At 41.0% G+C, this 10,420-nt stretch overlaps 1 protein-coding gene across 9 annotated transcripts in view; it reads right to left on the bottom strand.

Moving 5' to 3' along the window:
* Nucleotides 1-10,420, bottom strand: part of RHOH (ras homolog family member H) — a 137,487-nt gene that overhangs the window by 115,277 nt on the left and 11,790 nt on the right. For 2 of the 9 annotated variants that reach the window (XR_012434796.1, XM_045392283.3), the window contains exon 2: nt 2,793-2,993. The exons of the other annotated variants lie outside the window; for them this stretch is intronic. The gene's annotated coding sequence lies outside the window, so the exon portion shown is untranslated. The remainder of the gene's footprint in view (nt 1-2,792; nt 2,994-10,420) is intronic. 9 annotated transcript variants of the gene reach the window in all.

Here is a 10,420-nt window from a genome sequence, read left to right as displayed (position 1 = left end):
GGCCTCTCACTTCTACGAAGGACTATAGTTTAGAAAAATCTGATAAGATGATAAGATCCCCACAGCACGTGTCTTGCTCTGAGATTATTAGAGACCCAGTTTAGGGGAACCCTCCCTATAGGGAGATGGCAAAGGAAGCAGTTCCCCAATCTATCAGCAGTGGCTGCCACCCCCATGATCAGGATCCCGTGCAAGGAAGTCTGACTCTCGGGGTTTCAGCCAGCTGGCACGGCCAGTATCCAGCAAGTCCCCATCAGGGAGCATCTTACCAGAAGGTCCCTGCCTACATGGAGTGAATCAAGGGTGATAAAAAAAAGTCCTCTCCCTACCAAATATATCTTCCATCCTTGGAGCAGCCCTTTCTCTTCAGGGTTGGAGCTTTTTTTTTTTTTTTTTTTTTTCCATTAGCACGTTTACACAAATGTGCATCCAGTCCCATTCTTTCCTCAAAGCCAGTTTTGATTGGAGGAGAAGGAAGTTTTTTGTTTGTTTGTTTGTTTGTTTGTTTTGTTGAGACGGAGTCTCGCTCTGTCGCCCAGGCTGGGGTGCAGTGGCCGGATCTCAGCTCACTGCAAGCTCGGCCTTCCGGGTTTACGCCATTTTCCTGCCTCCGCCTCCTGAGTAGCTGGGACTACAGGCGCCCGCCACCTCGCCCGGCTAGTTTTTTTGTATTTTTTAGTAGAGACGGGGGTTTCACCGGGTTAGCCAGGATGGTCTTGATCTCCTACCTCGTGATCCGCCCGTCTCGGCCTCCCAAAATGCTGGGATTACAGGCTTGAGCCACCGCACCCGGCCTAGAGAAGGAAGTTTTTTTTTTTAAAAAAATCACCTATATACAAAAGAGAGGTGAGGATCAGAAGATATACCTTACTGGGCATTGATCCTATTCTCTGGCCCATTCCCAGATAAGTGTAAGCCCTCGATGACTTCAAACAGCACTGGTAGCCCACCAGTTTTCCATGTCATCTGTGGATTATCTGAAGTGACATGAATCTGAACTCTCAACAATTATCAATCATGCAGTCATTCCTCAAACATGTGTCGCACTCTGATGACAGGCTGGGGAATATTCTAGATTTTGCACAGAGGACGAAATAAACTGAGGAACTCTAATCCATCCCAAGGTCAAGTGTCCAATGTATGGATGACGATTGCCTAGGTTCGTAATATTCATCATAACGAAGATGTTAAGGAAGGATTTGGCAGTTAATTTGCTTCATTTGCTATCCACCCTACAGTCCTGGGAAGTTATCTCTATCATAATTTATACAGCAGTCGAGGCCCAGGGTAGTGAAGTCAGGGCAGCCTCCAAATTTAATCATCTAAATCATTATGTACCCTGGGAGTTGTTTACAATGTTTTCCTGGGAAGCTGTATTTTTAAAGCACTGGATGACTCAGAAGCACAGTCCAGCTGGAGGAATACTGTTAGACAGCTCGGGGCAGCTTTCTCAGACAGCTTTTCATTTGACCATCACAATTCGAGAAGGAAGCACCATGACATTATAATTCCCATTTCACAACTGAAGCAGCTTAGGCACCGAAAAAACAATCCGGCTAAAAAGTAAAACAAAACAAAACAAATCTGCTCTCTTTTTCCATTTTATTTCCTTTTCATCTCTTACAAACAAACTAACGGAACTATCAGAACAAATTATCTCATGAACAATCATTTATGACTCCACTGTTTGCAAAACCTCTTTCAGTCTTTGTACCATCCACATAAGAGCAATCAAATAGCTCGCTAAAAACCCAATGAAACTACCCCCAAGACATCACCTATGACACTTAAATGTCTTCCTGCATCACTTCATTTTTGCCATTAAAAATAATCAACATTACACTTTGGGAGGCCGAGGCAGGCAGATCACTTGAGGCCGGGAGTTCAAGACCAGCCCAGCCAACTTAGCGAAAGCTCGTCTCTACTAAAAATACAAAAAAAATTAGCCAGGCGTGGTGGTGCACGTCTGTAATCTCAGCTACTTGTGAGGCTGAGGCACGAGAATCACTTGAGCCCAGGAGGCAGAGGTTGCAGTGAGCAGAGATTGCACCGGCTGCACTCTGGGATGCGTGACAAAGCAAAAGGCCGTCTCAAAATAAATACATAAATAAAGTTTTTTTTAAAAAATAGAAATAAAATATATGTTAAATAAAATGTTGTTTGTTCCATTCAACTTACAAAACATACCTCTTGAGGGACTAGTGTGCTAATATACAAAGATATACATTCAAATAAGACACAGTTCCTACTTTTAAGATGTTTATAGTACAATGAGAGAAGACCAACAATGACAACATAAAGTAAGCTGTTCATTAATTTATGACATTCTCTATGGCAGGCATTGTTAGTTTTCTGCTCCATACCTGTGCCTCTCTTTGTCATCAGTAATAGATAATATGCAGGCTTCGGGCAATGGATCATGTTTGGTCTAGCCCAGTATTTCTCAACTTTTTTTTCAAGATCATCTCCCTAAGAGCATTTTTAGACACTTTTTTCCTAATTGCCCCTTCCATGAAATTTTAATACCATAGATAAATTATATGTCTGTATATATGCTGTATGTATGACTGTGCTTTATACATATAAAGAGTGAGATATTTTTCCTGCCTTTTCCCTCCCACAAAAGCAATATCCTTCCCGTAAGGGATGATATCAACAGCACCACCCTATCCACACCCTACCCCAACCCTCACGCTGTTCTCCACCATGCTCCCCACACCCACCCACTCTGCCTGTTAGGAATGTGTGGTCTAAGGGAGTTGTTAATAATAAGCCTATTTCCTGTTTCCCACCTTCATGGGAGCTGGGGTGGCTGTGTAACCTTGTTCTACCAATGACACGGAAGCTGGTATCTGTTTGGGAGGTCTCCGGGAACATTCTTGGTTTCCTGGAAAATCCAACAGCCACTGCCAACTCATCCTCCTTTCCACTCCAACCTTCCCATGCGTCTTGAATGGAGCACATAACTAGAAGCTGCGGCAGTCATCGTGCAGCTATGACAAAAGACAACAGAATGGTAGGCAGTCTCATTGAGCCATTAGCCCAGGGCCGGAAACGCAGACCTCCGACATCCTGTTACGTGGAGAAATGAATCCTGGTTGCTTTAAGCCCCTGGTTGGTAGGTATTGCATCAATTATACAATTGTTATACAAAGCATGTTAATTGATCAACTGGATGCCTTACAAGCAATAGCTGTCCTCTTATGATCACGAGTTATTGGTAAACCAAGCTGGAAAGAAGCACACACATACACACACACACACGTAATCAGGAATATTACACAAATCAGACACGAGATTTCACTCCTGTTTAAGAGGAAAAGTCTTTTTCACTAAACGAATCAACATTTCAAAGAGTTATATGGTATTCAAACTAATATTTGGCATTTGGAATTAACAAACTTTTAGATATTTGGTATTACTGTGTAGAAAAATGGTCATGAAAAGATACAAGGTAATTTTCCTTTATTTTCCTACTTTACACAAAATGGATATATTTATGATTTACCTAGGAGATATGTCTTTCAAAATATTTGAAAGTCAATTCTTTTCTAATTGAATATTTAAGATGCATAAGGAAAATGTGCTTCTTAAAGGATCTCTTAACTGGACGCCATGGCTCAGGCCTGTAATCCCAGCCCTTTGGGAGGCCGAGGTGGGTGAATTTGCTTGAGGAGTTCAAGACCAGTCTGGGCAACATAGTGAAACCCCATCTCTACAAAAAAATACAAAACTTAGCCGGCATGGTGGTGCATTCCTGTAGTCCCAGCTCCTCGGGAGGCTGAGGTGGGAGAATCACCTGAGCCCAAGAGGTGGAGGTTGCAGTGAGCCATGATCGGGCCACTGCACTCTAGCCTGGGCCACAGAGTGAGATCCTGTCTCACTAAAAGAAAAAAGAAAAAAAAATCTCTTCGGGAACCTTTTTACAGGTTAAAATGGAGAAATAATCATCTGTATTCATCACTTGAATATTTTATATTTTGCTTAAATTATGATACTAGCTAATGCTAATTAGCTCATATTTTAAAAATATAAACCACTCACAAACTTAACTGATAATTCCAACATCTCTCACTAAAAGTGGTTTTCTATGCTTTGAGAAACTCAAAATCCCTCTACATCTAAAGAGCCTCTAAATTTTATTAGATACAATTTAATTATAGACTTAGGGCTTTCAAAGCATTAGGTTTCTTTTAAAATGTCAAAAAAAAAAGTATCATGCCAGAATCATTTTAATTAATTTCATTATTAACCTCACACCGAAAACTGACATTCTTTTAATAAAGATTATTGGCCTTTTTTTTATATATACAAACAATATATGCTACTTATAGAAAAGACAGGAAAAAATGAAAAACATTTTAAATCATGTAATCTTATCACACACTAGATAATTTCTAACATATTTATTTATCTCCATATTCTGAATTCATGTATAAGAATACATATATAGGCCTTTTTATATTATAAATAAAAATATTATACATATATATATTTTTTGAGACAGGGTCTCACTTTGTCACCTTTATCATCTCATACATTTCTGTTGGGCATTTTAAGTTGTTTCTTGGTTTCTCTATTATTAGCAGACACCATTTTGTTGAGAAGTCTTGCTTTTATAATAAAACACCTTGCATTGTTTTCTTAGGAATAATTCTTAAATGTGGTAAAAGACCATGAACAATTTAAAGCTGATCATTCATGTTGTTGCCTAACAACTCACAATTTTTCCGAAAAGAGGCCTTTCTAAAGTCTCCTAAAACAATTCCAAATAATAATTTAGAACAGAGCATATTAAGTGGAGAGAATAAGGGATTATTTGGCTCGTTTTCCTGACTGGCTGATGATATTGTTCATAAATTGTTCGTTGGCCAATATTTTGTAGGAAAAGAAAAAACTTGATTATAATTTAAAAGTTTCTAAGCAAACCTTAAAGACTATAAAGGCAACTGAACTTGTTATTTATTCTGCATTTTACATTGGTTACTAGTTTGTTAATGAAACAGTTCTTAAGAGTTGTTAAGCACTCCCAAAATTGGCAAAGGAAACAAAAAGTAACTATAATTAATGGATAAAATAATGAGCTATGTACCTGTTGAGAAATAAAACCAATCACGACAAAATTTATAAAGGAAGGAGCACTAACGTTTAAATTCCAAATAGCCCGAGTGAGTGTAGGGAAATAAACAGAGTATGATCATTTCAGTCCTCCAAAGAAAGGACAAGTAAATCAGAGGAAGCTGGAGGATAATATAACTTTATAAGGTTGGTTGGTCACAGGTCCAAAAAAATGTAGATAGAAACACAGGCTGAAAACACTGGTGATTTTTTTAAAAAAACACAATTGTACCATCTAGTTTTTGTTTTTGTTTTTAATATTTTTTGAGACCAAGTCTCACTCTGTTGCCCAAGCTGGAGTGCAGTGGCATGATCTCAGCTCATTGCAACCTCTGCCTCCTGGGTTCAAGCAATTCTGTGCCTCAGTCTCCCAGGTAGCTGGGATTACAGGCGTGAGCAACCATGCCCAGCTAATTTTTGTATTTTTAGTAGAGACCAGGTTTTACCATGTTGGCCAGGCTGGTCTCGAACTCCTGACCTCAGGTAATCCACTCGCCTCGACCTCCCACAGTGCTGGGATTACAGGCGTGAGCCACAGTGCCCGGCCACCATCTAGGTTTTAAACAGAAGCCACAAGCATCTAGCCCCTGCTGGAGGAGAAACTTTAATTTTTCCTTCCATTTATGTGTGTGATGGGTCTTTCCTGGTGACATATTAAGTGGGTAGTACTTGGGGAAATCCAAACTATTAGTTTGGGGTTTGAACTCTGGACCCAAGTTTTACATAGACCCCTCCTGCTGCATCCTGAAAACTATCCATGTGTTTTCATAGCTCTAGAATGTAATAGAAACACTGCCACAATCTACATCTCAATTGCTTTTCCTGAAATGTAGAGGATGAAAAAAGAAAAGATAACTATAGGATTCAGATAAAATACTCATAGTTGCCTTTTGTTAATTCAAATGATCCTTTAAGTTATTAGCTGTATTTCTATCACATTAGGAAGCAATGTCAATATTTAAGCTTCTTTCTGTAGATTTTGCATATCTTGGAGGGAAAACACTGGGATGATAACTTTTTTTTTTTTTTTGAAACGGAGTCTCACTCTGTTGTCTGGGCTAGAGTGCAGTGGCGCAATCTCTGCTCACTGCAACCTCCGCCTCCCAGCTTCAAGCAATTCCCTGCCTCAGTCTCCCAAGTAGCTGGGATTACAGGTGCCTGCCACCACGCCTGGCTAATTTTTGTATTGTTAGTGGAGATGGGGTTTTACCATCTTGGCCAGGCTGGTCTTGAACTCCTGACCTCATGATCCACCCGCCTCAGCGTCCCAAAGTGCTGGGATTACAGGCATGAGCCACCGTGCCCGGCCTGATGGCAATTTTAATACATAAACACTTAAAGACTCACAAATAAGATATATACAAGTATATTTAACCTAAAAAGCATATGCCTTATTTGCTATAAGAAATATCCATTGCTATTATATTTTTAAAGTAGATATTATTATAGATATTTCTCTGATATTGCCAGATATTCTGTGTTTAGGAATATATGACAATATTGTTTTGGCACATATAGGAAATTGTGGTATTGTCAATAAGTAAGGGTTTTTCTGGCTTTTCCCCTCCTATTTCCTGTATGTGCCTCCAACCCTCTCTCCTACTTCCTTATCACGTGAAGAAGACAGAGAAAGACTATTATTGATATAAATTTCAGCAAGTTACTGCCCAAATAGTAGAACTTGAGGAAAATCAGGTTTTATCAAGAAAAAGTATACCAAAGGGGATTTTTAGGCCCCTTAAAGGTTTTTGTAGTTGATTTTACATCATTTAAATTTGACTCTAAATACATTAAGTTTCCTTTTCCTTGTTAGAAGGAATAATTACAGGCATTCTTATGCTTCTCAACCACAGTTGGGATCATTTTCAGCTCAAAACTGGAACAAAGACCAGGAGAATTTTTTGTGGCAACTGAGAAAAAAAAAATGCAAAAAAGGGAGAAAAAGGTTCATAGTAAGGGTTGTATGTTTAGAGGCTCTCAAGAAGGTGACAGCTGGACCTGGAGGGAAGACAAATGAAAAGTAGGGGTCCTGCCTGAAAGAAAGGAAAAGAGCCAAGGAAGAGATGTGTGCCAGTCCATTCTCTGCATGGGCAGCTAGGTTGCTAGACATAATGACCTGGCAGGGGAAATAATCTCCAGGAGGTAAGAGGAGGAGAGACTTTGTTACCAAACTTTGGTGTACATGGAATATTTGTGTTTTGAGGGCTGTGATTGTATGATGCAATATTATTATTAAAATAGATATCGAAACTTGCAGGAAACCTAGTCATGGATGTGCAATAATTAAAATGGTTATAGAAGTTAAGGCACACTGATTACAGGAACATATCTGTTATAGATTTTCCCTCTCTATCTCAAAGGCAGATTTCCAATTTTTATGCTATCTCACATCAAGAGAACCTTGACTCACAATGTATTTAGTCAATTTCACATTCTTTTTCTCTGGAGGGATGGAGATGGGAGTGCGTTTCTCTTTCTCATCCTGTGTCAATCCACTGTATGGCTGTGACATGAGAATGTGGCCTCATCTTACCACTTCCAGCAGGGTTGGCTAATTTAAACAGACGGGTGTGGGGTAGGTCTCCATACCGTGCCTGATACTACAGTCTGGGAGCACAGGAAATGAACAAAGCTTTCAGCTGAAAACACTCAGTTCCCCAAATTGCAGGTCAGATACTCACTAATGGAAGATGACCAACTGGGCTTCTGTGATCAAAAGGAAACGAACTATCTTCAAAGTTATCAAAGCCCAACCAGATGCCCAGCTTCAGATAGGACAACTACATCTTACACTCAGAAGCGAGCATGTTACCCACCGGCTAATGCCAATGCCTTTCACCCTAAAAGCAGCCAGGCTGGTATCCAGTACGTTGCTTAGGGGCATCAGGTGACCCCACACTACTCACTACACTCTAGAGTTGGCCAAACCAGTGCTTACAACCTGCCTGCATTTCTTTTTCTTTTTCTTGTAGACTGAGTCTCGCTTTGTTGCCCAGACTGCAGTGCAGTGACACCATCTCGGCTCACTGCAACCTCTGTCTCCTGGGTTCAAGCGATTCTCCTGCCTCAGTCTCCGGAGTAGCTAGGATTACAGGCGCATGTGCCACCACGCCCAGCTAATTTTGTATTTTTAGTAGAGACGGGGCTTCGCCATGTTGGCCAGGCTGATTTTGAACTCCTGATCTCAGGTGATCTGCCTGCCTTGGCCTCTCAAAGTGCTGGGATTACAGGCGTGAGCCACTTCACCTGGCGCTGCCTGCATTTCTTGTGCCACCCAAGGCATCATGAGCTGATAAGTAAGACATTGAAGTGGCATCTTGAGAGGCTGCTTTCCCAAATGGGAACCCACCCTGGCTTCACTTGAGAGAATTCAGAACTAACCATTTAGAGCATTAATCATGTTATCTGAAGGGAACCAACTCTAGCCCCGCATGCTACTCATTTTAAGGATCTGATGCTATAAATCTACACATGTATCTGCCATCTTACCCTCATTTCAGCCATCAGTTGGAGAAGCAGCATTTCAGTCTTTAGGAGATTAATCTGATGTCAGTAATAACCAGAACTTCCTCTGCAATAATCCCTCTGCTGAGGCCGGAGCTCCTCACATGAGGCCTCTGGATCCCTGAGAGTCCGTGAATGGGTTTTAGAGGGTCCTTATATCCCCTAAGCCTCTGCAGTAAATGTTCATGTCCCTGTATGAGAAAGCCTTTGGCTCTCATTACATCGTCAAACGAATCCGTGACCAAAAATAGTGATTAGGAAACATTGCTCCAAAGCATAAGCCAATCAGTCCATTAAAAACCCTGTTAGGTGGGGAATAGAATAGTCAGCGCGTGCTTGTAGAAAGAGGTCTGATTTCAAGTGTTAGACCCTTGCACATCCAACAGACCCTGTGAGTTGCGCCTCCAGTGTTAAGATGGGTCGTTAACTTATCCTCGATTTACCACACCATGTCTCGAGAGATTAGAGGCCCTGATGATGGGGAATGTGAGTAAAGTAAAAGAATCGTCTCCACCGTAAGAAGAGCACAAGACATTGAAGGCTATTTGAAAGCTATTACAATCACTAAATTTCCAAAGCCAGGTGAAGCAGATAATCTCAGAACCGTGGCTACTGCGATGTCATGCACTTTCATATGTTTATTTTGTGATATAAGGTTGTTATGGCATAAGTCTAATTGTTATGACTATTTTGAGTGCTCAGTTCTGTATATAAAATACTACATTTCATCAAAAAATATACTTTCTTTTCTTCTTTAACATAATGTTATCATACAGTAAGGCCCAGAGTGTTTTCTGTCCATAGCTCTCCCATATTCTACTATGGGTTTAACAACCACCTCTCTATGGCCGGAAAGAGACTGTTTATGGGCCCCAGACTCTCCCCATGACCTTCTTTCTCTGTGCTCGTAGTTCCCCTGGCCATGGCTACTTTTAATTTGTTCAGATGCCGGACAAAACTGTTTAACTATGGAAGAGAATTTTGTGCCACAAACTATATTCCTTTAAGGAATATCATATGTACAGCTTCCTGTTTTGTGCTGTTTGTTTCTATAACAAATAACTTGTCCCTCTGGGCTTTCTCTGTTTTCATTCCCTTTTTATATTATAAGTCCTTCAATTCTGAGCCTTTAAGTAACCACCCACAATACACACACACACACACACACTCTCACACACTCACAGATATACCTTCCCTGGACAAAACCAAACTGTTACCTTTATTCCACTAGTGTTTCTCAAAGTGTAATTTTCAGGTAATTCACATCGGAGTCTTCACAGGGTGCGAGGATTTGTTAAAAATGCGTGTTCCTGCCAACGTCCAGACCAACCGCATCAGAATGCATGGAGATGGAACCTGGATGCTAAATTAGTTAACTCTTCCCCCACTCATTCAGGTGATTCTCAAACACACTAAAACGAACCGGCCAGGCGCGGTGGCTCACGCCTGTCTGTAATCCCAGCACTTTGGGAGGCCAAGGCGGGCGGATCACGAGATCAGGAGATCAAGACCATCCTGGCTAACACGGTGAAACTCCGTCTCTACTAAAAATACAAAAAACTAGCCGGGCGAGGTGGCGGGCGCCTGTAGTCCCAGCTACTCGGGAGGCTGAGGCAGGAGAATGGCGTGAACCCGGGAGGCGGAGCTTGCAGTGAGCTGAGATCCCGCCACTGCGCTCCAGCCTGGGCGACAGAGTGAGACTCCGTCTCAAAAAATAATAAATAAATAATAAATAAATAAATAAAACTTGAGAACCGTTGCTTTACAAAAATCATTTCCTCTCTGGTTTCAGCCCCTA

This window comes from Macaca fascicularis, chromosome 5 (assembly GCF_037993035.2).
Source record: "Macaca fascicularis isolate 582-1 chromosome 5, T2T-MFA8v1.1".
Classification (NCBI taxonomy): domain Eukaryota; kingdom Metazoa; phylum Chordata; class Mammalia; order Primates; family Cercopithecidae; genus Macaca; species Macaca fascicularis.
Note: the sequence above shows the minus strand (reverse complement) of the source record. Positions and strands in the feature narration are given on the sequence as shown.